Genomic DNA, 27,727 nt, shown 5'->3' with positions numbered 1-27,727 from the left:
CACATATGTTACTCTCCACTATAAATGTAGTAACATATACTAGTAACATATGCATGTTACTAGTGTGAGTTACTCCTCAGTCTACCCATAGTGAGAGTAACATAGATAATAATATCACACATGTCTAGATAAAATAGATGATGTGGCAAGCAATAAATGAAGAAAGAAAGGCATGTGGTAACATAGCTACTTACTAGTAGTATGAGTAACATCACACATATCAAGGCAAGATGAGTCTATAGCCTAATAAATGTAGTGTTGCATGTTACCACATATATGTTACTCCCCACTATAGAGGTAGTAACATAGTGTGATGCCCCCGATTCAATCGTACACTAATCATACACGCGAACGTGTACGATCAATATCAGGGACTCACGGGAAGATATCACAACACAACTCTACAAATAAAATAAGTCATACAAGCATCATATTACAAGCCAGGGGCCTCGAGGGCTCGAATACAAGAGCTCGATCATAGATGAGTCAGTGGAAGCAACAATATCTGAGTACAGACATAAGTTAAACAAGTTTGCCTTAAGAAGGCTAGCACAAACAGGGATACAGATCGAAAGAGGCGCAGGCCTCCCGCCTGGGATCCTCCTAACTACTCCTGGTCGCCGTCAGCGGGCTGCACGTAGTAGTAGGCACCTCCCGAGTAGTAGTAGTCGTCATCGACAGTGGCGTCTGGCTCCTGGGCTCCATCGTCTGGTCGCAGCAATCGGGTATAGAAAGGGGGAAAAGAGGGAGCAAAGCAACCGTGAGTACTCATCCAAAGTACTCGCAAGCAAGGAGCTACACTACATATGTATGCATTGGTATCAACTGGAATAAGGCTATCATATGTGGACTGAACTGCAGAATGCCGGAATAAGAGGGGGATAGCTAGTCCTTTCGAAGACTACGCTTCTGGTAACCTCCATCTTGCAGCAGAAGAAGAGAGTAGATGGTAAGTTCACCAAGTAGCATCGCATAGCATAATCCTAGCCTATGATCCTCCCCTCGTCGCCCTGCGAGAGAGCGACCACCGGTTGTATCTGTCACTTGGAAGGGTGTGTTTTATTAAGTATCTCTAGTTGTCATAAGGTCAAGGTACAACTCTAAGTCGTCCTGTTACCGAAGATCATGGCTATTCGAATAGATTAACTTCCCTGCAGGGGTGCACCACATAACCCAACACGCTCGATCCCATTTGGCCGGATACACTTTCCTGGGTCATGCCCGGCCTCGGAAGATCAACACGTCGCAGCCCTACCTAGGCACAACAGAGAGGTCAGTACACCGGTCTAAATCCTATGGCGCAGGGGTCTGGGCCCATCGCCCTTTGCACACCTGCACGTTGCGAACGCGGCCGGAAGCAGACCTAGCCTAGCAGGCGTTCCAGTCCAATCCAGCGCGCGCCGCTCAGTCGCTAACGTCACGAAGGCTTCGGCTGATACCACGACGTCGAGTGCCCATAACTGTCCCCGCGTAGATGGTTAGTGCGTATAGGCCAGTAGCCAGACTCAGATCAAATACCAAGATCTCGTTAAGCGTGTTATTTTGAAATAACCGCGAACGCCGACCAGGGCCAGGCCCACCTCTCTCCTAGGTGGTCTCTACCTGCCCTGTCGCTTCACCTTAAAGATCCACACATAGGGCCGTCGGGAAAGTATGTCCTTCCAGCCCCCAATTCGTGAATCAACCACGGGTACTCAACGAGCTGACCCGACTTTAGTCATCACATGCAACATGTATAAAGTATATAGTATATACCCGTGATCACCTCCTGAGTGATCACGGCCCGATAGTATAGCATGGCAGACGAACAAGAATGTAGGGCCACTGATGATAAACTAGCATCCTATACTAGGCATTTAGGATTGCAGGTAAGGTATCAACAGATGTAGCAACAATGACAGACTATGCATCAGAATAGGATTAACGGAAAGCAGTAACATGCTACACTACTCTAATGCAAGCAGTAGAGAGAAGAATAGGCGATATCTGGTGATCAAAGGGGGGGGCTTGCCTGGTTGCTCTGGCAATGAGGGGTCGTCAACACCGTAGTCGATCGGGGGTACCGGCAGCAGTCTCGGGGTCTACCGAAAAGAAGTAACGGAGGGGGGACATAATAAATAACAGAGCAAACAAAGCAACACAAAGCATAGCATGGCAATGCGCGGTGTTAGGGGTGACCTAACGCAGTATGAGGTGATACCGGTGAAGGGGGGAAACATATGGGAAAATATCTGTGATGTTTCGGTTTTTCGGACAGATGAATCGGAGGGGGATAGTTGCGTGTTCGCTATGCTAGGGATGCATGGCGGATGAACGGGCTGCGCATCCGGATTCGTCTCGTTGTTCTTAGCAACTTTCATGTACAAAGTATTTTCATCCGAATTACGATTTATTTTATATAAAATTTCAAAGTTTTAAACATTTTCTAAAATTATTATTTTATTTAATTCGAAATTCAAATAAATAGTAAATGCTATGTGTACACAGAGAAGTATACCCAGGGGTGTAATGTGTGGCTGACAATGGGCCAAGGTAAAAGTCAACAGTGCACAGTCAGCAGTTGACTTAGTCAACTTTGACTGGTCAACACGGTCAAAGGCCCGCATGTCATGGACTGGTGCTAAACTGTTAAATAATTTACCTAGTGGGGGCCCCATGTAATAGACTCAAAGTGGGGTGGGTTAGTACTAGAGGGGGCTTAGTCTCTAATCTAAGGGCCTCTTTGATTCGTAGGATTTTGAAAACGTAGGAATAGGGAAAGTGTAGGGTTGGAGTGGCATGCCTATTTGAATCCTATAGAATTAGCAATGATTGTTTGATGCCATGGGAAAAATAAAGGAATTGTAAAAAGAGGTTGGAGTGGATGTTAAATTTCCTATGAAATGTAGTACAAAAGATTTCATAGGAAAAATTCCTATGGGATCCAATCCTATGAATCAAAGAACCAATATAGGAAAAAAATCATAAGGATTTCAATCCTCCAGAAATCCTATAAAATTCCTTTGAATCAAAGAAGCCCTTAATCAGGGTCAGTCTCCATGGCAATTGCCCAGCCGATCACACACACACACACACAGAATACCCATGGTGCTCTTGGCCATGGTCAAGGCCACGGTCAGCAATAGCAGCTACAACGAGAGCGGCAAGCAGCGGCAATAGGAAAGAGCATCAACTGTGGCAAGAGTAGCAACTGCGAAGAGCAAGGCAGCAGCGGCAGCATAACAACAATACAGCAGCGGCAGGTAGTAGAAAGAGGCAACAGCAGTAGCAGGTAGCAGCAAGCGCGCGCACGCGCACGCGGCACAGCGGCATGACCTGGGCGAGGCAGCGTGTGCGGGCACGGCGAGTGGCGACAAGGTGCGACCGAACAAGGCTACGCGCGGTCAGAGCGCGGCAGGTCACGGGAGGCGCCGGAGCTCGACGATAACGAGCACGCGGCGTCGCCGTGGCGGTTGGAGCGTGCTGTTTATGGTGGGTCGGCTGCAGCTCGAGGGTGAGGAAAAGGAGCATCTAGGAAGCAGCTATAGGTCACTACAGGCACGACGGAAGACACGGTGAGGCTCAGAGAGCTCGGCAACGAGAGGCACGTCGTCCACGTCGACGACGAGATTCGGTGCTTGCGGGGAGCGGTGATACATCATGGAATCGACGGGGAAATTAGGGGGAATCGTCGAGGAGCTCACCGCGGGGCACAAGAAAGGCCGGTGGAAGGTTAGGAGCGGCAGACGGCGGCGAATTTGACGAGGAGGTCCGGCGGCGTCCGAGGAAGAAGATGAAGCGGGTGGCGGCGTTGGAGTTCTACGGCGTCGATCCGGTGGTGTAGAAGAAGTAGAGGAGTACGTCCATCCTCCCGCACATCTTCTCAGGCGACATCGAGCGTGCTGGCCGCAGCTACGACGATGTCCATGGCGGGTAGCCGCTCGGGCGCGAACAAAAACGATGATGGCGGCGCGAGAGGATGAGATGAGGGGTCTAGGGTTCGAGTACGGGGTCGAGGAGGGCCTTATAGAGCCGGGGTGGGGCTGGATGTTCGGCACGTGGCCATCCATGGCCGCGGACGACGGCGCGGCGTCCACCCAGCCTCTGATGAACAAAGAGGTTGGGGACGAGCTCCAGGTGGGCTGGGCCTTGCCTGTTCACATCAAGGCCCAGGTGCATAGTAGATAAGTTTCTGTTTCCTTTCTTTTTATTTATTTCTATTTTCATTTTAATTTTCAATAGTAAAATCGTTTTATAAAATATGAAACTTGCACCTTAATTACTATTGCAATTTAGGCCAGAGCAACAATTAGTTTGGTACAATAATAAAAAAAGTTTCGAATTTTTTTATTGTTTAAAAGCATTTAGTAATGGTTTTAGCCCCTGTTTTATTCATTTAAGGGCATTTATTCACTTTGTAAAAATATTGGTTCACCGCCGTAATTATATATGAATTATTTTTCACATTTTTCACATTTTAGTTTTGACATTTGAAAACCCATATTGTTTGACTTTATCTTAAAGTTAAAATTTGAATCGGTAAGAACCAACCTGGGACTAGCAACAGTAAAAGTGAAGACATGTCACCATTAGCATGGTATTACTGTAGCTTAATTATCTGAGCGTCACAATTCTCCTCCACTACAAGAAATCTAGTCCCGAGATTTAAGGGGTGGTGTAAGGGGGGGAGACTAGGTTATGCAATTTCTAGCGATTCTTCACAGTCTAGGTTGCTCTTCTCGAAGAGGTTGATCCATTACGTCAACGTCTTCATTTCTCTGCTTCAGGTCATCATGATGAAGTCGTTTTCTTTTTTGTGGAGTCTTCATCGTACTTACGGTAAGGAAAAAAGGGTAGATTCGAAAGAACAAACCTCTACAAGGTTGTTCATCTGGTAGATAACATCGGGGAAGGTGGTGGAAAGTAACTCTCGAATTGGAACTTAAGAAAATATCGAGAGCAAAGTAATAAGGTACCATGAGAAGTTTTGAGCGGACAAGCAATCGTTCGATGCCTGAAATGGAGTGTGAAAGGGGTCTGGAGCAATGGGAATAAGCATCGTGTCTGATATCAGAATTGATTATCTCTCGAAAGGTAGCTCATGAATTACATATGAACCCACGCGTGAGGAATAACTATGGAAAAATGGGGTGTACAGGAGAGTCGGGTTTCGATCCTGTGAAACTATGGGTTGTGGGCCCACCATGTGGGTTAAGGTAAGAGGGGCGGCGACATCGTGCCTGGTCATGATAACAAGGCATGTCAGGGAATAACCTGTCAGTTATGTCGGCAACAACGTCGTTACCAAGGGTGAGGGACGAAGAGAACCATTTTCCTGCTCGTTGAACGAGGCGGGCCAATAGGCAAAGTTCCCGTCCATCGGCGGTTACCGAAATTTCATCAACAGTAGAAACAGGGTCTCACTGACAAAGTTGTACACCAGGTGTTTACATAAGCAGTGAATTACTACTGCTTATATTATATAGATCACAAGAAAGGTCAAACAAACCAATGGAAAGGAAAATGTGATCATCAGGTTAAACAGAACAATGGAAAGGAAAATGTGTTTAAACACATATTTCAGGGGGGGTATCCTTCCCAAGGACAAGCAGAGCATGATATCCATGACATGTGTAGCGACCCGACCCGAATGGATCAAGTCTCTGTGCTTAAGTGTCATCCCTGGATCGGTATGCTGACACACACAGTACTCGAAGGATTTATAACAGAGGTAAATCACATGTATAAAGTAACGTAAATACTATTACCTCAATCCTTATAGCGGGAGCAACAAGGTTGTGGATTCCCATCAACACCAACGGCAAAGTTGAGTGTAGAAATCGTAACCCTAACGTATCACTTACTCGTCGTAAGATAATCCTGCAACATGAGACGTTGCAGCCCGAAACGGGTCAGTACATTGAATGTACTGGCAAATTCACACCATAGAGAATGATGAATAAAGACTATCACTACATGCATATTTGGCTGGTGGAAAAGCTCTATGGTTATAAGGTTTTTGCGTAAAGCCAATTTTTCCCTACTGCAAAGGAATAAATTTTCTTAACTATCATGGTGGTTGTTAAACATCGAGAATGGTTGACAGCATTCCGATCCCAATTAAGTGAACAATTAAAACCCAACAACATTAATTAGAAGTAACATGTTGAGATTCACAGGATATTCAAGTACTAGATACTCAAGTTGTCCATAACCGGGGACACGGCTAATCATGATTAGTTTGTACACTCTGCAGAGGTTTGTGCACTTTTCCCCACAAGACTCGATCGCCTCCGTTTGGTTTCTCGCACTACAAGGTGTTTGAGAAACAGATGACCGAGACATAGCCTTTCAGAAGCGCTAGCACCTTACGATCGGGTAGACCGGTACACCTACATCCCCTACATCTGCTAGTCTACCACTGTAAGAGTTCACACAACTTAGTCAACTATGCCAGAGCCCATAATGGCTTGTGGCTGCACACGGAAGTTTCTAGCATGAAAGATCTTATGATCCCTTTGAGCCTGGGTGGCGGTCCAAAAAAATAGGCAAGTCCTGATAGACATCAGGTGCCTCAATCCACCCAGATGTGTGTTTAAGTTGCCACCTTAGATAAACCATTAAAATTATCAACTCACATCTGTCATGGATATCACTCACCCAATCCACGTCTACTAGCATAGCATGGCATAAATAGCAAGCGTAGAAGTAACTCCCAAAGGTTTCATAATAATACAGGTGATAGGTACTACCTCATCTACTTCCCATCCCATAGTTTAATTAGATCCTAATCATGCAATGTGAGAGGATTGATCTAATGCAATAAAACATGGGTTGTAGAAAAGGTATGATCAAAGTGTGAACTTGCCTGCAATGTTGATGAAGATGATTCGCACTCAAAACTCTTGATAGATCTACTCGTCACACTCCGGTCAATCTATCGTAAGCAAACAATAGTAACCACACAATAAGTACTCATCTAAAGCACAAGTAAAACTTGAACGAGAGAACGAACCAGAAAGTTCAACTTAAGAACTCCGGTTGCAAAGAAAGAACGAACCGAACAAACGACGGAAAACAAACGGCGGAAGAAAACAACTCGGTTTCTAGCAAGTTGAAACTAGGTCAAATTTTACCATAGCAAAAACTTGTTCAAGTTGATTAGACGGAACGGCGGTTTCGAGACGAAACTCCAGGCGCTTGAATCACCTGATTCCGATAAACGGGCGAGAAGATAAACTAGAACGAAGATCGGATCTGAGATCGCGATCGCGGAATAAATCCGACGAAAAGAAAGAGACGAACGGTTAAACGAACGGGCGTCGTTAACCGGGAATAATCGGTGATCACGTTCGTTGAGACGAACGGTCCGAAAGAAGAACGAAAACCGATCTAGGGTTTTCGGAAAAGAAACCGAAAAAGAAAACAGAAAACCGATCTAGGGTTTCGGAAAAGAAACCGAAACGAAGAATCAGAGAGAAAAACTGGAAAAGAAAACCGGAACGGTTTCTTTTAAAAGAACCGAACCGCGGGGAAGAAAAAGAGAGGCGCGGGGCTACCTCCGGCGAGGCGGGGCGAACGGTGGCGACGGCGGCGTGCTAGGGCGGCGGCGGCGCTATAGGGGCGGCGGCGGTGGGGCACGGGGTGGGGAGGAGAGGGGGTTTGGGTTTTTGGTGTGAGGAGAGGGGGTTTGGGTTTTTGGTGTGAGGAGAGGGGGGGTCTATGGGGGTATTTATATAGGAGAGGGGAGAGATTACTTGGGGTAGGGGACAAGAAATAGAGTGGGAAAAGGAAAACGAAACAAAGGAAAGGGGAGGGGCTAACCCTAGCCGGACTCGGCTAGAGCAAGAGGCGGCGGCGGCTGGCGCCTGCCTTGCCTGGCGCACGGCGCGCAGGGAGGCTGGGAGGCTGGGGCGCAGCGGCGGCTGGCTGGGCCTTAGGCCCGGCTGGCCTGCGGGGTTTTTTTTAAACGGTTTCGCACGCAGAAAAACACAGAAAAGAAAATCTAAACGGGCTCCAAAATTTCTAAAGTAAATTTTCCCCGACTCCTAAAAATGAGTCGAACAAAATGAACTTTACTCCGGACCTAAAATGAAATTTTCGAAAACGCGCATTTTTCCCTATCCAAAGAAAAACAAACAAACACCGGAAAACGAAATTTGATCTATTTATTAAATCTTCATTTTTCCTATATTTTGGGAAAGTCATATTATTCCCTCTCTCATATTTTGATATCGGAAAAATAATTTAAGATGAAATAAATAAATCAAATGATCCTCTTTTCAAATTCGAGAAAACTCTCAAATATGAAAATAACAAAATCTCCAACTCTCTCCGAAGGTCCTTGAGTTGCGTGAAATTTCGAGGATCGACCAAAATGCAAGAAAATAAGATATGCATGATGATCTAATGTATAACATTCCAAATTGAAAATTTGGGATGTTACAAACCTACCACCCTTAAAAGGAATCTCGTCCTCGAGATTCGGAGAGGCTAGCAAGAAAGGGTTAGGGTTTGGGGGTCTTCTCAAAATCCATCGATCATCACACGGTGTCTGGGGTGCTACCACCCTTAGAATCATTGTTACGGTTCCATCAAAACCATATACTCCATCCTTATTCTTGACAGTGCCGTCTTCTCAGATTGTAAGGATAATTCCTTATCCGGCTCTTCCGGTAGTGGCATAACCTTTTCCTCAATTTTTCCGTACTTTCATCCTGGTAAGGTTATTCCGAGACTGGGTCTTCTTAGCTGACAGGTCTGGCACCAAAACTAAACAACTATCGATATCTCATGGTGGTCAACAATTTGTGGTTTCTCTTGCAGGAAATGGGTCTGGGTTATCCTTACCGTATAACCTACGGTTGGCAAAGCTGCCGTGTACAAGGGAAAAATTCTTATACCATTCTAAGGCTTAAACAAGGTTTTGATCGTCGTCTCTCCACTATAGGTAAGTCACTCAGATTTACCATCCCATATAGCAAGGCGAATAATAAGAGTAATTCGGTATGGTGATCAATCCATCCCGCACCCAAATCATTACCTTGTATACGGTTTAGCGAATCTCGCATTGTAACACTCGGTCATCCTCACAAGCATTGCAGAATTTTCTCTCGTCGACGAACCAAGTTTGGAATAATCCATTGATTCTGCAAGCCAGACAAACATCTATCGTTCCTTCACAACTCTCAGGTTTTGCGTAACTCCTATAAGATCGTCTATCGGCAAAGGTATATCCTCTTCCAGGGTCCTTCCTTCAGCAAGAATGTGCTTGCTTCTTGGCAGGTTCTGGAGCCTGTGGGTTATGGCCCATCTCATCACTTGTAGTCCTTGAACTTATCATCGGGCAACTGATCATTGTTCCAACTTCCTAGTATTCTTAAATCCATCCAATTGTGCTGTCTTCCTTCCTTCTATTGGCACCAAACCAAGGCGTGAGTACTCAGACTTGTCATGGGATTGCCATTGCTCCATATTACCAACATCATACCTCCTTTATATCCAATAGTACTTCATCTCTTCATCCTCATGGGTTATCCCACATACCGAGATAAAAACTTATACTTATGAAGTCCATATTCCACTTCGTGGAACATCATTATCCTTTCCGCGGTCAAGTGTCCTTACAGGGGAATATTGGCCATCTCTGCATGGCACTTCTTCAACTGGGAAACGTGAAACACATCTTGAACTCCTGACAGTCCTTCCGGTAACTCAAACTTGTAGGCCACTTCTCTCATACGCTCCAAAACTCGGTATGGTCCTACAAATCTCGGGGCTAACTTTACCTTAACTCCAATTCGTTTAACTCCTCGCAGAGGGAACACATGAAGACATGCTCGGTCTCCAATTTCATAGACTACCTCCTTGAGTTTTTTTTGAGTCTACATAACTCTTCTGCCTGGACTGAGCTACCTTCAGTCTATCTCGAATAACTTAACATTCTCTTCTGACTCCTTTGATCACCTTTGGTCCAAACAACTGTCGGTCTCCAACTTCATCCCACATACTCTTGGGGTATCACACATATCGAGACAAAACTCGTATTCATTTTGTCCGAAATCCATTACAGGGTACTACCACCCTTAAAATGCACAAACCTTCCATAGACCATATTTCTCATATCCTCAGAAATGGTCAAAATCCTTCTTCATAGAGTAACAACTCATAAAATCCATATCAGTACCAACGATGCTACTTTATTGATTCTCCAATGATTACAATCTTTTGCTTTTCCATTACATGTCTCAACTCAACACCTCAAGAAAATGTTCTCACTTCTACTACTCCATTACTTTTGTTGCAAACTCAACTACCTAGCACAAGTTTCCTTCTCCTTGGGGCATTCTCTGGCAAAGTGCCCTGCTTCATTACAACGAAAACATATTACTTCCGACAAGTATCGAGGTTTCCTTTTTGGGCAATTGTTGAGGTAGTGCCCTGACTCCTTGCACCTGTAACAGGTGATATGACTCAGGTCCTTCCTGGAATCCAATCGGTTTCTCTTCCTGGACTTTTCCATTCCAATCAGGGCTTCTATTTCCTGTGGGTCATAATCTACTTCCTCCGTCGGGAATTCTACTAGATCCCCATTCAAACAATTTTGGGAGATGTGTCCTTCTTCTCCGCATGAATAGCATGACTTAGTGCAGGGTTTACTCGGGTCTTCTTTAGGTGTGTCCTCCACCTCTTCCTTCATCACAGTTTCTTCTAAAATTCCCATAAGGGCTGCTTTCTTTACTTCTTTCTTCTGCTAGATGGTTCGTTGTACCATGGGGTAAATGTGACACTTAGCAGGATAGTGGGTAGTCCCTTCACACAAGAAACAAGTAATCTGCGTAGTTGGGCATTCTTCAACTGGGTGACTTCCTTCACAATTAGTGCATTCATCCTTGTGTTCTTTATGGGTGTGTCCTATTTCTCCACAAATCTTGCATGCACAGGGTTCCTTCATATCCTTTCCATAAGGCTTCAATTTCTGGGACACAAACTGAGACTTTAGCGAAGTCAACTTAAATTCTTTCCAAGTGGTTACTCCTTGCCATCCATTGATGGTTTGGTACATTCTCCACCAAGTAGCAGCACCTCCTTCAAAGCACTGAAGAGCATGCTGGGTCATATCATTTCCAACTATAGGGTTATTCTCCATGTGATCCTCCATGTTCTGAATCCATCGGTCTGCCTCCAACTGACTCATCGGTCCAGAAAATACAAGCTCATCTTCATTCGTCCTCTATTGGGTCCATGGGTTTGGGGTGAGTTAAGAGAGATAGAGAGGGATACACACAATACAAACAAAAGTTTTGAAAAGACAGATTTTTGTTGTGGCTGTCAAAAAACATCAAACAAATGACAGCTCACAAACGTCGCATCTAACGTAGGTATATAACAGGGGTTTGGTCTTCTAAGGTCGATAAATCTTCAACGTCTCCAAACTCTTCAAGCCTTGTTTATGCCTCCAATGGCTTCTTCCGATCATGCTTGTCCTTCTCAAGTTCTTTTGCCAGATCAACTCTTATGACGCGAGTCTCTCGTGACGTCTTTTAATATTTCTGGAGTGGCATTCCAAACTTCTGGTTTCAACATCCTTCACATGAACCATGGTCCTACTGTCCTTCAGTTCTTGTCAAATCTTCGGTATCTCGAGGTTGTAGCTCCTCCAGCTTGTCTACTCTCATCTTCAGGATCCTGAGTTCCTCACGAAATGCTCCTTGTCAAAATACGGCTTCTTGTAGCTTTAAACTTCTTGATGTACTACTCCAGGTCTTGGTGATACACCGGCTAAGTTTAAAACTGCATCCTTTGCTGATAGATGCTCCATCAGCCTTCTACCATCCAATCCTTCCGAAGGAATGCATGCTTAGCTCAGCTCGGTGACCACAGTATCAATGGTGATGACATCACGGATAACCGTGTTTCTGCTCTTGTCATTGCCATGAGCTATCTTGCCAGTTGATATCTCCTGCCTTAGGGTTTTCTTGACAAAACTTTGAGTTCTCAACTCTCCATGTTTTGGTCTTTCTCTAATACACCTTGATCTCGGGTATTGACAACTTCCATAGTCTGCCAAGTTCCATAAAGGTAGCCTTCCTAGGTCATACAAATCTGGGAATTCTTCAGAGCCTCCAATTCTCCTAGTCTTCAGAGTCTTCAACCGTTGTAGTTTCCATTATTCAGAGGCATGGAAAAATACTCTTCATTCCGAAGTGGTCTTAGCTGTCCGATATCTTGTACTTCTTGGAGTGGTCTCATCAGTTGAATCTTCGTGGTCAAAAGGGAAAAGGGGTATGGTCTCACTAAAAAAAGGAATTTTTGGAATAAGCTCAGAAGAGAAGAGAGGTAAAAGATCTTTTTGAAAGGGAAAGTTGTAGAGAAAAATCTTTGCTATGGGCTTGCCAGTTTCTAGGGTCACGTCCTACAGTCAACATGCGCTCTGATACCATCTTGTAGCGACCCGACCCGAATGGATCAAGTCTCTGTGCTTAAGTGTCATCCCTGGATCGGTATGCTGACACACACAGTACTCGAAGGATTTATAACAGAGGTAAATCACATGTATAAAGTAACGTAAATACTATTACCTCAATCCTTATAGCGGGAGCAACAAGGTTGTGGATTCCCATCAACACCAACAGCAAAGTTGAGTGTAGAAATCGTAACCCTAACGTATCACTTACTCGTTGTAAGATAATCCTGCAACATGAGACGTTGCAGCCCGAAACGGGTCAGTACATTGAATGTACTGGCAAATTCACACCATAGAGAATGATGAATAAAGACTATCACTACATGCATATTTGGCTGGTGGAAAAGCTCTATGGTTATAAGGTTTTTGCGTAAAGCCAATTTTTCCCTACTGCAAAGGAATAAATTTTCTTAACTATCATGGTGGTTGTTAAACATCGAGAATGGTTGACAGCATTCCGATCCCAATTAAGTGAACAATTAAAACCCAACAACATTAATTAGAAGTAACATGTTGAGATTCACAGGATATTCAAGTACTAGATACTCAAGTTGTCCATAACCGGGGACACGGCTAATCATGATTAGTTTGTACACTCTGCAGAGGTTTGCGCACTTTTCCCCACAAGACTCGATCGCCTCCGTTTGGTTTCTCGCACTACAAGGTGTTTGAGAAACGGATGACCGAGCCATAGCCTTTCAGAAGCGCTAGCACCTTACGATCGGGTAGACCGGTACACCTACATCCCCTACATCTTCTAGTCTACCACTGTAAGAGTTCGCACAACTTAGTCAACTATGCCAAAGCCCATAATGGCTTGTGGCTGCACACGGAAGTTTCTAGCATGAAAGATCTTATGATCCCTTTGAGCCTGGGTGGCGGTCCAAAAAAAACAGGCAAGTCCTGATAGACATCAGGTGCCTCAATCCACCCAGATGTGTGTTTAAGTTGCCACCTTAGATAAACCATTAAAATTATCAACTCACATCTGTCATGGATATCACTCACCCAATCCACGTCTACTAGCATAGCATGGCATAAATAGCAAGCGTAGAAGTAACTCCCAAAGGTTTCATAATAATACAGGTGATAGGTACTACCTCATCTACTTCCCATCCCACAGTTTAATTAGATCCTAATCATGCAATGTGAGAGGATTGATCTAATGCAATAAAGCATGGGTTGTAGAAAAGGTATGATCAAAGTGTGAACTTGCCTGCAATGTTGATGAAGATGATTCGCACTCAAAACTCTTGATAGATCTACTCGTCACACTCCGGTCAATCTATCGTAAGCAAACAATAGTAACCACACAATAAGTACTCATCTAAAGCACAAGTAAAACTCGAACGAGAGAACGAACCAGAAAGTTCAACTTAAGAACTCCGGTTGCAAAGAAAGAACGAACCGAACAAACGACGGAAAACAAACGGCGGAAGAAAACAACTCGGTTTCCAGCAAGTTGAAACTAGGTCAAATTTTACCATAGCAAAAACTTGTTCAAGTTGATTAGACGGAACGGCGGTTTCGAGACGAAACTCCAGGCGCTTGAATCACCTGATTCCGATAAACGGGCGAGAAGATAAACTAGAACGAAGATCGGATCTGAGATCGCGATCGCGGAATAAATCCGACGAAAAGAAAGAGACGAACGGTTAAACGAACGGGCGTCGTTAACCGGGAATAATCGGTGATCACGTTCGTTGAGACGAACGGTCCGAAAGAAGAACGAAAACCGATCTAGGGTTTTCGGAAAAGAAACCAAAAAGAAAACGGAAAACCGATCTAGGGTTTCGGAAAAGAAACCGAAACGAAGAATCGGAGAGAAAAACCGGAACGGTTTCTTTTAAAAGAACCGAACCGCGGGGAAGAAAAAGAGAGGCGCGGGGCTACCTCCGGCGAGGCGGGGCGAACGGTGGCGACGGCGGCGTGCTAGGGCGGCGGCGGCGGCGCTATAGGGGCGGCGGCGGTGGGGCGCGGCTTGGGGAGGAGAGGGGGTTTGGGTTTTTGGTGTGAGGAGAGGGGGTTTGGGTTTTTGGTGTGAGGAGAGGGGGGGTCTATGGGGGTATTTATATAGGAGAGGGGAGAGATTACTTGGGGTAGGGGACAAGAAATAGAGTGGGAAAAGGAAAACGAAACAAAGGAAAGGGGAGGGGCTAACCCTAGCCGGACTCGGCTAGAGCAAGAGGCGGCGGCGGCTGGCGCCTGCCTTGCCTGGCGCACGGCGCGCAGGGAGGCTGGGGCGCAGCGGCGGCTGGCTGGGCCTTAGGCCCAACTGGCCTGCGGGGTTTTTTTTTAAACGGTTTCGCGCGCAGAAAAACACAGAAAAGAAAATCTAAACGGGCTCCAAAATTTCTAAAGTAAATTTTCCCCGACTCCTAAAAATGAGTCGAACAAAATGAACTTTACTCCGGACCTAAAATGAAATTTTCGAAAACGCGCATTTTTCCCTATCCAAAGAAAAATAAACAAACACCAGAAAACGAAATTTGATCTATTTATTAAATCTTCATTTTTCCTATATTTTGGGAAAGTCATATTATTCCCTCTCTCATATTTTGATATCGGAAAAATAATTGAAGATGAAATAAATAAATCAAATGATCCTCTTTTCAAATTCGAGAAAACTCTCAAATATGAAAATAACAAAATCTCCAACTCTCTCCGAAGGTGCTTGAGTTGCGTGAAATTTCTAGGATCGACCAAAATGCAAGAAAATAAGATATGCATGATGATCTAATGTATAACATTCCAAATTGAAAATTTGGGATGTTACAACATGATATAACGTAGAAAACCCTTTAGGAAAGGGGAGAGAAATATCATGACATTACCCATACAACAGTGTTTGGGTAACTAATAAAGAAATTTTAGCATTGTGCTTCAAATGTTCTTATTGAAAATCGGAGTACCATAAACATGCTTCGAGATAGCATTGACATGGTCTTCAAGCAAGGTCGGACTTTGGATACTAAAAGGATTTATCAAGATCAACTTATAGAATAAGTCTTACAATTTCCTCATGGAAGCATGGATAACCTTGCTAAAAAGGAAATTATATCAATAGGTCCTCCGGCCAGGGGTGCTAGGCATGACATCATCTTATCGAGTTACATAACCATCATATCTAACCGAGATGTAGATCTGAATGGTGTCAGGATACCTCAGACTCAGGATGCCCGAGAAGAAAAGATGCAACACAATTGACGAGATGACATAGTAAGATCCTCGGGAAATGAACTATGGAAGCAAGTTCCAAAACAAGATTCCAACATTAAACCAAGGAGAGGATGAGGAGGTGGCTGACGGACTCAACGACATATCATCGAGATTTCCAAAAAGATGGATTTCCACAATTATGAACAAGGAGATAACAATTTTCATATAAACGATATAATGATGTATGCTCGAGGAAAAACATACACAATTAAACAATGATAGAAAGGTGCACCCGAAAATCTGGACTAGGTAACACGATCAATGTTAGAATGATGATTCAATAAGCAACAGACTTAGAATGAAACTATGGACCACTAACTTCAAAGCAATAAGGGTACTGGAAGTTTTAAATTTACACATCACAGACCATTTGTCGGCATTCCGGTTAAAAACAACACGGACACCAAGAAAAGAATGGTGATGGTAATAAGTGTTACTTGTATCAAGAATTCTTAAGGGGTGGTGGAATTTCTCGCAACATTCTTGACATAAAATATGATAGTGCTCCAAGGTAGGACATAACTTAAGCTGGATAGCCAGTTGCATCCATAACATGAACATGTTTGTGATGAGAGGAAGGTAATAATGTTGCCGATGGTAACTCTAATTACCAAGGGACAAGGATGGCACTTATCATCATGAATTAGATTGATATCTTGGAAGGAGTCAAAATGTTGACGATGATCATGACAAATTTTGTCGAGAGGTTCCACGAAGAGGCAACCGAACAACGACTGCATCAAACGAAAGGACTGATGATGCAAAAGATTGGAATCAAGCTTGCTATTCGAGGCGTAATGATATGGCGAGGAAGATCGACGTAAGCTTAGCTCATCGTCGAAAGTGGTGCTCCGGGAATAAGGACCAAGTAGCACAGTTAAAATCATTACGATAAAGATATAGCCAAACAGGCTAGGAATGACATGATCGGGTACAAACTCGTAAGTAAAGAATATTACTTGGAGTTGTTGAACCGTAATGCGGGCTCGGTTCAGTTATCGGTGTCCTTGACTGTTTAAAATCTCAGAGCCCGTGAAAATTGGGATCAGTGACGATGTAGTACTTGATGAAGAACTCATAAGAGGTTACGCAGTTCTGTAATAATCTCGAGATACCAGGGGGCAATACTCGACAACAGATCAAAGTAGAGGTTGGGCTGGGGTATTGCTATGCAGAAGATAAGTGCTTAAACTTGCATAGGAAATGGTATTTAAAGGAGAACATGGTCGGAACCATGATTGCAAAAGGCCAGATCCCAGATATAAAATGAACTTATACTGAGGGAATAATTAATTTAACAGAAGCTTTAATGATAAGATCTACATCGTGTCCATGGGCATGAACACAAGGTTCAAGGTCGACTCCCACTTCTACAATGCATAACCTTTCATTCACTTCTCATTTACGAAGAAGTTGTATGGTAGAAAAATATCTGGTAAAACACCAGAAGGGTATGACTTGTGTAAACCTTCGGTTCACACGGATTAGGGGAAGGCATAGGTTCAACCCATAGGGGCATCTTTGGAACATATATCACAAACTTCAGGAGTAAATAACACAAGCTCGAAAGTAGAGCATGGTTGACAAGACAGAGGATACAATTTACCAAAGGCATTATATACCTGTGGAAAGGCTCACAAGGTTATTGAAAATTAAGGACGATGTCGGATGAAATCCAACAATGGATCTGACGATCCACAACGGAGCTGATGTGAGTATCGGTACTCTGCCAGAAGAAGAAAGAATGCAAGTGGATCAGATGATAGAAACAACTGACTAACTCAAAGCTTAATTGCACAGGAATTGTGATTCCAAGTCAAGGGATCAGAAGCAATGCTCTGAATAGGGATGGATAAGTTGAATAGTCTTAGAGGTACAATCATCGGCAATTTAATTGGTCGAGAACCAACTCATGTTTAAAATGGCGTCTGAGCCAGAAGGATGAATTCTAGGATTTGGTTGAGGATTGCGAGCATTCACACTCATTGAATCAATGGGCTCAAAATGATAGTGGCAAAGGATGCCAATAAGATTACGAGACTTATGGGATTAACCATAATGGAAGCAAGCAAGAATTTCAAGAGCAATAGGCTGCTCGGGATTTTTGGAAGACTGAATGGTATTTCAAAGACTTTTGTGAAATACATGAATCAACTAGGGATGAGCGGATACTCAATAAGTGCGAGAATTATTCCGTATGGGTATTCAGGTTGCAAATAACTGCAAAGGCAGTGGGCACAAAGTACTTTCGAAACAATAGAGAGAATTTCGGGGTATCTTGTAATAACAAGATTAACTGGGAATAAAAGTAAAAAATGACAGGTGTAGGTATTTATCCATATGGATATTTCAGTGGTAGGGGATGGCAAAAGCAATGGGCACAAAGTCTTAGAAGAACAACATAGAGTATCCTCGGAATCTTCTAGTGCAACAGTCGACCATCGGTAATAAGATGCTCTCCGGTTGAAAGTGATCACGAGATCCTAATGTTAGATTAAGTAAAAATCATTTCACCCGAATAGAAGAGAGAGCAGAATCTCAGAGTATAGACGAGGAATAAAAGATCCTAATACCACCCAATGGCAACATGGGCCCGTAAGATACACAACCATGTTAGTAAAAAGTTTTGCAATGTCTAGACTCGACTTCAGCCAAGGAGTGTGGAAGGGGAATTCCTACAGGCAGTCGGCTTTGATACCAACTTGTGACGCCCCCGATTTAATCGTACACTAATCATATACGCAAACGTGTACGATCAAGATCAGGGACTCACGGGAAGATATCACAACACAACTCTACAAATAAAATAAGTCATACAAGCATCATATTACAAGCCAGGGGCCTCGAGGGCTCGAATACAAGAGCTCGATCATAGACGAGTCAGCGGAAGCAACAATATCTGAGTACAGACATAAGTTAAACAAGTTTGCCTTAAGAAGGCTAGCACAGGCAGGGATACAGATCGAAAGAGGCGCAGGCCTCCTGCCTGGGATCCTCCTAACTACTCCTGGTCGCCGTCAGCGGGCTGCACGTAGTAGTAGGCACCTCCCGAGTAGTAGTAGTCATCATCGACAGTGGCGTCTGGCTCCTGGGCTCCATCGTCTGGTCGCAGCAATCGGGTATAGAAAGGGGGAAAAGAGGGAGCAAAGCAACCGTGAGTACTCATCCAAAGTACTCGCAAGCAAGGAGCTACACTACATATGTATGCATTGGTATCAACTGGAATAAGGCTATCATATGTGGACTGAACTGCAGAATGCCGGAATAAGAGGGGGATAGCTAGTCCTTTCGAAGACTACGCTTCTGGTAACCTCCATCTTGGAGCAGAAGAAGAGAGTAGATGGTAAGTTCACCAAGTAGCATCGCATAGCATAATCCTAGCCTATGATCCTCCCCTCGTCGCCCTACGAGAGAGCGACCACCGATTGTATCTGGCACTTGGAAGGGTGTGTTTTATTAAGTATCCGGTTCTAGTTGTCATAAGGTCAAGGTACAACTCTAAGTCGTCCTATTACCGAAGATCATGGCTATTCGAATAGATTAACTTCCCTGCAGGGGTGCACCACATAACCCAACACGCTCGATCCCATTTGGCCGGATACACTTTCCTGGGTCATGCCCGGCCTCGGAAGATCAACACGTCGCAGCCCTACCTAGGCACAACAGAGAGGTCAGTACGCCGGTCTAAATCCTATGGCGCAGGGGTCTGGGCCCATCGCCCTTTGCACACCTGCACGTTGCGAACGCGGCCGGAAGCAGACCTAGCCTAGCAGGCGTTCCAGTCCAATCCGGCGCGCGCCGCTCAGTCGCTGACGTCATGAAGGCTTCGGCTGATACCACGACATCGAGTGCCCATAACTGTCCCTGTGTAGATGGTTAGTGCGTATAGGCCAGTAGCCAGACTCAGATCAAATACCAAGATCTCGTTAAGCGTGTTATTTTGAAATAACCACGAACACCGACCAGGGCCAGGCCCACCTCTCTCCTAGGTGGTCTCTACCTGCCCTGTCGTTTCGCCACAAAGATCCACACAGAGGGCCGTCGAGAAAGTATGTCCTTCCAGCCCCCAATTCGTGAATCAACCGCGGGTACTCAACGAGATGACCCGACTTTAGTCATCACATGCAACATGTATAAAGTATATAGTATATACCCGTGATCACCTCCTGAGTGATCACGGCCCGATAGTATAGCATGGCAGACGGACAAGAATGTAGGGCCACTGATGATAAACTAGCATCCTATACTAGGCATTTAGGATTACAGGTAAGGTATCAACAGATGTAGCAACAATGACAGGCTATGCATCAGAATAGGATTAACGGAAAGCAGTAACATGCTACACTACTCTAATGCAAGCAGTAGAGAGAAGAATAGGCGATATCTGGTGATCAAAGGGGGGGGGGCTTGCCTGGTTGCTCTGGCAATGAGGGGTCGTCAACACCGTAGTCGATCGGGGGTACCGGCAGCGGTCTCGGGGTCTACCGGAAAGAAGTAACGGAGGGGGGCACAATAAATAACAGAGCAAACAAAGCAACACAAAGCATAACATGGCAATGCACGGTGTTAGGGGTGACCTAACGCAGTATGAGGTGATACCGGTGAAGGGGGGAAACATCCGGGAAAATATCCGTGATGTTTCGCTTTTTCGGACAGATGAATCGGAGGGGGATGGTTGCGTGTTCGCTATGCTAGGGATGCGTGGCGGATGAACGGGCTGTGTATCCGGATTCGTCTCGTCGTTCTGAGCAACTTTCATGTACAAAGTATTTTCATCCGAATTACGATTTATTTTATATTAAATTTCAAAGTTTTAAACATTTTCTAAAATTATTATTTTATTTAATTCGAAATTCAAATAAATAGTAAATGCTATGTGTACACAGAGAAGTATACCCTGGGGTGTAATGTGTGGCTGACAATGGGCCAAGGTAAAAGTCAACAATGCACAGTCAGCAGTTGACTCAGTCAACTTTGACTGGTCAACATGGTCAAAGGCCCGCATGTCATTGACTGGTGCTAAACTTTTTAACTAATTGGTTTTATTTAGCAAGTGGGACCCATATGTCAGTGGGACATGTGTTAAAATTATTTTAGTTAAATAATTTACCTAGTGGGGGCCCCATGTAATAGACTCAAAGTGGGGTGGGTTAGTACTAGAGGGGGCTTAGTCTCTAATCTAATCAGGGTCGGTCTCCATGGCAATTGCCCAGCCGATCACACACACACAGAATACCCATGGTGCTCTTGGCCATGGTCAAGGCCACGGTCAGCAATAGCAGCTACAACGAGAGCGGCAAGCAGCGGCAATAGGAAAGAGCATCAACTGCGGCAAGAGTAGCAGCAGCGAAGAGCAAGGCAGCAGCGGCAGCATAACAACAATACATCAGCGGCAGGTAGTAGAAAGAGGCAACAGCAGTAGCAGGTAGCAGCAAGCGCGCGCACGCGCAGGCGGCACAGCGGCATGACCTGGGCGAGGCAGTGTGTGCAGGCGCGGCGAGTGGCGACAAGGTGCGACCGAACAAGGCTACGCGCGGTCAGAGGGCGGCAGGTCACGGGAGGCGCCGGAGCTCGACGATAACGAGCACGCGGCGTCGCCGTGGCGGTTGGAGCATGCTGTTTACGGTGGGTCGGCTGCAGCTCGAGGGTGAGGAAAAGGAGCATCTAGGAAGCAGCTATAGGTCACTACAGGCACGACGGAAGACACGGTGAGGCTCAGAGAGCTCGGCAACGAGAGGCACGTCGTCCACGTCGACGACGAGATTCGGCGCTTGCGGGGAGCGGTGATACATCATGGAATCGACAGGGAAATTAGGGAGAATCATCGAGGAGCTCACCGCGGGGCACAAGAAAGGCCGGTGGAAGGTTAGGAGCGGCAGACGGCGGCGAATTTGACGAGGAGGTCCGGCGGCGTCCGAGGAAGAAGATGAAGCGGGTGGCGGCGTTGGAGTTCTACGGCGTCGATCCGGTGGTGTAGAAGAGGTAGAGGAGTACGTCCATCCTCCCGCACATCTTCTCAGGCGACATCGAGCGTGCTGGCCGCGGCTACGACGATGTCCATGGCTGGTAGCCGCTCGGGCGCGAACAAAAACGATGATGGCGGCGCGAGAGGATGAGATGAGGGGTCTAGGGTTCGAGTACGGGGTCGAGGAGGGCCTTATAGAGCCGGGCTGGGGCTGGATGTTCGGCACGTGGCCATCCATGGCCGCGGACGACGGCGCGGCGTCCACCCAGCCTCTGATGAACAGAGAGGTTGGGGACGAGCTCCAGGTGGGCTGGGCCTTGCCTGTTCACATCAAGGCACAGGTGCATAGTAGATAAGTTTCTGTTTCCTTTCTTTTTATTTTTTCTATTTTCATTTTAATTTTCAATAGTAAAATCGTTTTATAAAATATGAAACTTGCACCTTAATTACTATTGCAATTTAGGCCAGAGCAACAATTAGTTTGGTACAATAATAAAAAAAATTCGAATTTTTTTATTGTTTAAAAGCATTTAGTAATGGTTTTAGCCCCTGTTTTATTCATTTAAGGGCATTTATTCACTTTGTAAAAATATTGGTTCTCCACCGTAATTATCTATGAATTATTTTTCACATTTTTCACATTTTAGTTTTGACATTTGAAAACCCATATTGTTTGACTTTATCTTAAAGTTAAAATTTGAATCGATAAGAACCAACCTGGGACTAGCAACAGTAAAAGTGAAGACATGTCACCATTAGCATGTTATTACTGTAGCTTAATTATCCGAGCGTCATACATAGACTAGTAACATAGGCATGTTACTACTCTATGTTACTAACCATTGTGGCTAGTCTCATTGTGACTAGTTTAAGACTACCCACGGTGGGAGGAACATAGGTATCAACATCACACATATCTAGGTTAAATAGATGATGTGTCATGTAATAAATGAATAAAGAGATAAAAGTGGTATAATAGCTAGTTACTACTAGTATGAGTAAAATCACACATATCAAGGCAAGTTGTGTCTATAGCCTAATAAATGAAGTGTTGCATATCACTACACATATGTTACTCCCCATTATAAAGGTAATAACATAGATTAGTAACATGAGCATGTTACCAGTCTATGTTACTACCCATTGTGGCTAGTCTAAGAGGTATCATACATGCCAACTAGACTTTTTAGATGATATGACATGTAATTAAATAAGGAAAGAGAGGATGTGGTACCATATTAAGAGCATCTCAACAGGCGCCCAAAAAGAGCTCCGCGCACTAAAATTTTATTTTTTTGGGCGCTGAGCAGCTCTAGCAGATGCGCTAAAAGTTTTTGTGCGCGTGCGCTGAAAAACGCTATCGCGCGCAGTATATTTTAGGCTTCGGATTGGGCGCGCTTCACAATTTGCACTGTCTGCTTTTTGGGCGCGCGTCTTTGGGCGTCTGGTAAAGCAATGTTGGTCCCGACGCATTAAAAATGATATAGTGGCGCGCTATAACTTTTATTGGGCGCGAGATTTTTGTGTGGCCGTTGGAGATGCTCTAAAGCTGGTCATAGTGGGAATAACATAGGTAGTAATATACATGCCACATAAGCAAAAAAGATGATATATGAGGTAATTAATGAAAAGAGAGGCAAATAGAGTAACATAATATGTTACCATCACATAGCAGTTCCCAATGCAAAATGAGTCTACAAAGTAATAAATGAGGTGATGCATAACACTACACATATGTTATTACCCATTATAGAGGTAGTGGCATAGACTAGTAATATATGCATGTTACTAGTCTAAGTTACTCCTCATTATGACTAGCCTAAATGTTGTACTATTTTATGACATACATAATAATCAATAAGACAACGTACCAACTTATGATATGCTAGGATTACAAAATTAGTATCATGCACTAGTATCATATACTCCCTCCGTTCTTAAATATAAGTTTTTTAAAAGACTACATACGAAGTAAAATTGATAAATTATACCCTAAAAGACGCCTATATACATCCGAATGTAGTCTCTATAATGAAATCTTTAAAAAGACTTATATTTAGAAACGGAGGGAGTATTACATGCACTATATAATACTCCCAACCTTATAGAATACGTATGGCAATTAATACCAACCTTAGGAAGCTTTGGACAGTATACTAGTACTCTTTTTTCTTTGAACACAACAGACAGTATATACTACTCTTAAACGCGGTAAATTTGTTGTTTCTGTTTTATTGGGATTGCGTGTTTAGTTTATTTGGAAACCGAAATTGTGGGGCCATCGGTTGGTGGAACGCATCACGGGCACCGCTCCGACCGGTACTGTACCTCCTCTATAAGTACTAGTACTAGTCCCTCTTCCGTCTCAGATCCTCTTAGTCTGCATCTTGTGGTTCATATTCTATCCCTCCTCCCCTCAATAGCGTTGAGTCTCTTGCCCCATGGCCGATTGGTCGCCATGTTTCGTTCCTGGGGAACGTAGCCTTGGACAACGTGGTGAGGTCCTTATCTTTCGTTGCCTCCAGTTCAAGCATCTTAAATCTCTTTTTAAGATCTGATTGTATACTTTGATTCATGGCTCATTATCGAGTTTTTTTCTGATAGCATGGGTTATATGTGAATCGACTGAATTTTCTTTGATGTTGTAAGTCGATTTCGGGTAGAGGAAGAAGGTGACCCATGGATGTTGCAGTGCTATGAGAGCTGTGACCTCGACGGCGAGGTCGAGCTAAGACCTCTCCGGATACTGAGAGCAGCCTCGCAAGAGGGGATGGGGTGTGGTGGCTCGCCCGCGAAAAAAGTGCGGACGGCTGCAACAGATCGACCGGTGGTGGTGGGCGGTTCAGAGGAGGATGAAGATTTAACGGCTGAACAAATTGACTTGCACAATTTGTTTTCCGGTCATAGCCAGACCCAAATTCATGTAAGTGGTATGTTTGGTTTGATTCTTTGGTTCATGGTTTGCAGCAAGTAATTTTTATCTATGCAATCTCTTGGCGTGGAGTGCCACCTATGAATCGTCTCTGTGACCTTACTACTCCCTCCGTTCCAAATTACTACTCGTGGAGGGAGTACATGTTTGGATCGACTCTCATCCAGTGTCTCCTGATTAAACCGTCCCTTCACAAAAAATCCCGATCAGCGGAACAACATCATGCCCCAAAAATATCATGCCCCCAAAAAGATTCCTGCCCTCCCTACTTTCCTTCCACCCGGCCCGACGAACCAACACCCGGCCCGACGAACCAACACCCAGCCCGCCTACCTACACCCGATGGACCTCACTGGATCCATCGTTTTCAGCCCAATAACCCCCGAAACCCTAGACATACCAGCTACTATATAATCCCTCCCTCGAACGGCCGAGGGGCACCAGATCCTTCCATTCGAAGCGCCGCCGCCGCCATTCCGCCGAGATCGCCCGAGCCCTCGTCGCGGAGATCACCTCGTCTCACCCGTGGTCGGTGTTCTCCTTCAACTTGCTCTCCCTTGAAGCCGGGCTCCTTAACTCCCTAATCTGACTAGAGTTGCTTGATTTTGCAGCGATGGCCAACAACCCCCCTCGTTTCTCCTTCCTGGTGAAATATTTGGTAGATATGTTTTTTGTTTTTGGTTGTGTTCATATATCACATTAAGCAGTAAATTAAGGTTCTGGGTGACGTTTGGTACCAATTAATATCTATTTGTTTGATGAAAATCATGTTAATACATCCAGGACTAATTTAAAAAGGTTTCCTTACAGTTGAGTTTCAAAACAATATGTTACGTTTCACAGTTTGCTGTTCCTAATTGTTTTGCTTTGTCTTCTGAGTTCTATCACATTCAGCAGTAAATTAAGGTTCTGGATGACGTTTGGTACCAATTAATATCTATTTGTTTGATGAGAATCATGTTAATGCATCCAGGACCAATTTAAAAAGGTTTCCTTATAGTTGAGTTTCAAAACAATATGTTATGTTTCACAGTTTGCTGTTCCTAGTTGTTTTGCTTTGTCTTTTGAGTTCTAGTGTCAGCTTGATTTTTGAAATAAGATCCCAGCGGTTCATGCTGAATATACTATGGATGGCTTTTGGTCCTGTTTAAGAGAACATGAACTTGTGGATGCTTGGATCATAGACATTCGTTTGACTTATTTCTGGTTCTTGAGTTTTGTCGCATCACATTAAGCACTAAATTAAGGTTCTGGGTGATCGTTTGGCATCACTTATGTTCATTTGTTTGGAAACACGCAGTTGTGGATGCTTGATAATAAAATTGGCTAGATTTACTTCTGTTTTTTAAAGCTTGTTCATATCGTTGAGCAGCAATTTTAAGTTAGTGGTTGATCGTTTGGTCCCAATTAAGATTCAGTTTGTCTAGTTCACATCTAGATGTTTTTTAAGGATGTCACATCTAAGCTCCCATATATAGCCATCAGCTTGTTTTTTGCTGTATGATGGATTGCTTTTGTCCTTTATATGTTGCTCTGTCCGATCAATGTAGCTAGCTCAATCTCATTGCTATTTTGATGTCTCTTGTTTTGCCCTAACAAATTTCATTTTTCTAAATGTAGATGATGATTCCCCGGCTCTTGACATGACCGACCACGTCAATGACTTGGCTGAAGCCGTGGGAGATGGCAAGTGAAGCTGCCCCACCGCTTTCAAGTGAAGATGACGTTTTGCCCGCCTGAAGCAAGAGATTATCTGTTCGGTCTATCTTGAATGTGAACGTTGTTTATTCAGTACTACCTGTAGTTTAAGTTCTTTATGTCTTTGGAGCAAAATTTTGAAATGGCTTTGATCTGTGGATAGAAATGTTGACTCTTATCCTTCTTCTGGTTTAGCTGTGGATATAATGGGTGAAGTAACATATATGCTTCATGCACCAGCTATAAGTTCTGGCTGGTAGAACTTTTGACTTTTGAAAAAACTATGTTGTCCGACTGCAGATCTTTGAATCGGCTTTGAGCTGATGATACAGATGTTTCTATCGTATCTCTTAGACTTCAGTACCAAAAGTTTGCGTGGTATGATCCTTGAGTTTTTCTGTGAATACGTCTGCTGAGATTGTAAGTTTGTGGGAAATCTTAGTCATGTTGCCGTCCATGAGCATAACAAGTGACGTCCGCTGAGATTGTAAGTACATAAGTTTGCGTGGTAGTTCGTGGGCAATCTTACCCTCCGAATCTTAGTTTTGCCTCGTCTATGGACTAATTTAAAAAGATTTGCCTCGTCGAATACAATTGCCAGGACCACATGCGGACTTTCTACTCGCTAAGATAAGAAAGAACCAAAATCCCTCACACTTCGACGTGGAAACGAGCCAATCAATGAAACAGCCGCGGGACACATTACCAATGGCTCCACTCTTCCCTGCTTCCCCATTGGTAGGACCAAGTTTGATCTCGGGCAGCAGGAACACAACGGGCACAACGTGGAGCTTGACGAGAGCGGTCTCTGCACTTGCCAAAACACTCCTAACTCGCGCGATGCAGTCATGAAGCTCAGCACGGAGTAGCTCAATCCGCTCCATGAGGCTTCAACACCACATCAACCGGGGTTGCATCGACATTTGATGCACACGGTGGGTGGGTGGGTGGGTGGGGGGATGGTGGAGCAGCATGTCGCGGTGTCGTAGTCTGGCCGGTGCAGTGTTGTGCATGACAGAAACACGCTTTGTAGCCGAATCGGAGACATCCCATGCTCCGGAATGGATCCCTACACTCGCACGATGACCCTTGGAGAGGCACCGGAAGCAACGGTCTCTCAGCCACGTTGGGGGAGCTAGCTGAGCGACGGGCGTAGAGCCACGGGAGGGGGCAGGAGGCAGCGAGTGGCGCCCTCATACAAGGTGCGAGCCATCTAGAAGATCCCTAGAAGGTGCGGGCATGCCGCACATGGGAACCACAGGCGCCGCACCTCGAACGAAGCAACCATGCCAATCACCCCAACCTGAACGTGACTCCCTTGGACAGAGTCACGTGGCTGCGACAACAACATCCAAGTAGCAATGGCCGACCAAACCCCTCAGCTTATATAGGCACCACGGGTATCTTGGGTTACAGATGGTCAATACAATCTCGGGATAAACATGCCGATCATTCAAACATGCCTTGA

General features: G+C 44.6%; 3 long non-coding RNA genes across 11 annotated transcripts; 1 reads left to right on the top strand and 2 right to left on the bottom strand.

The window, feature by feature from the left end:
* Positions 1 to 402: 402 nt before the first annotated feature.
* On the bottom strand, positions 403 to 4,275 carry LOC147986250 (uncharacterized). The gene is made up of 2 exons (XR_015615188.1): positions 3,684 to 4,275; positions 403 to 708 (listed from the first exon to the last, which is right to left on the bottom strand). It is a non-coding gene; the product is annotated as an uncharacterized LOC147986250 (long non-coding RNA).
* A 14,185-nt stretch (positions 4,276 to 18,460) lies between these two features.
* On the bottom strand, positions 18,461 to 23,740 carry LOC147986249 (uncharacterized). 2 transcript variants are annotated; one of them, XR_015617121.1, is made up of 3 exons: positions 21,502 to 23,740; positions 20,076 to 20,145; positions 18,461 to 18,766 (listed from the first exon to the last, which is right to left on the bottom strand). It is a non-coding gene; the product is annotated as an uncharacterized LOC147986249 (long non-coding RNA). The 2 variants fall into 2 exon arrangements; XR_015617120.1 differs by lacking the exon at positions 20,076 to 20,145.
* Positions 23,741 to 23,993: 253 nt separating this feature from the next.
* On the top strand, positions 23,994 to 26,605 carry LOC125539236 (uncharacterized). 8 transcript variants are annotated; one of them, XR_015617113.1, is made up of 4 exons: positions 23,994 to 24,125; positions 24,279 to 25,089; positions 25,173 to 25,219; positions 26,182 to 26,605. It is a non-coding gene; the product is annotated as an uncharacterized LOC125539236 (long non-coding RNA). The 8 variants fall into 8 exon arrangements; XR_015617116.1 differs by having other exon boundaries at positions 23,996 to 24,125; positions 24,293 to 25,089; XR_015617117.1 differs by having other exon boundaries at positions 24,002 to 24,125; positions 24,322 to 25,089.
* The last annotated feature ends 1,122 nt before the right edge of the window (positions 26,606 to 27,727 follow it).

Source organism: Triticum urartu, chromosome 2A (assembly GCF_056163025.1).
Source record: "Triticum urartu cultivar PI428250 chromosome 2A, HENAU_Tu73, whole genome shotgun sequence".
NCBI lineage: Eukaryota > Viridiplantae > Streptophyta > Magnoliopsida > Poales > Poaceae > Triticum > Triticum urartu.
The sequence above is the reverse complement of the archived record's forward strand: the minus strand, read 5'-3'. Positions and strand labels throughout refer to the sequence as shown.